The 453-nt window shown below is 60.9% G+C and overlaps 1 protein-coding gene across 1 annotated transcript in view; it reads right to left on the bottom strand.

The window, feature by feature from the left end:
* Positions 1 to 453, bottom strand: part of SCNN1B (sodium channel, non voltage gated 1 beta subunit) — a 33851-nt gene that overhangs the window by 12128 nt on the left and 21270 nt on the right. The window lies entirely within an intron of this gene.

Raw genomic sequence — 453 nt, 5'->3', positions numbered from 1 at the left:
GCCTGGCACTCAGCACGGACCTGACCGCGTGAGGGCCCCTGGCGTGATGTGCCGAGGGCGCCTCGCCTGGTGTCTTCTTCCCCAACCCCCTCACCTCACAGATGCAGGGGCGCTGTGACCGCCTGGCGCTCCGGTCACAGTCCTCCACTAGGACGTCTGAGGTCTGCCCAGAGAGCGCTGACGCTGACGGAGGGAGCGCAGTGTGGCCCCCGGGTGGAATTCGGGAACAGAAAAGGGCACCAGGAAAACCCAGCGAAATCGGAACAAAGCGTGGTGTTTAGTTAGGAGCACCGCGCCGATGTCGATGTCGGTTTCCCGGTTGTGACCAGTGACCATGCTGTGTCAGATGGCAGCGGTGGAGGAAGCGGGTGAGGAGGGGAACTGACTCTGTCTACGACCTTGGCAACTCTTCTATGAATCCAAAACGATTCCGCAATAAACAGGTGACCTGAG

This window comes from Myotis brandtii, unplaced genomic scaffold, assembly GCF_000412655.1.
Source record: "Myotis brandtii unplaced genomic scaffold, ASM41265v1 scaffold707, whole genome shotgun sequence".
NCBI lineage: Eukaryota > Metazoa > Chordata > Mammalia > Chiroptera > Vespertilionidae > Myotis > Myotis brandtii.
Note: the sequence above shows the minus strand (reverse complement) of the source record. Positions and strands in the feature narration are given on the sequence as shown.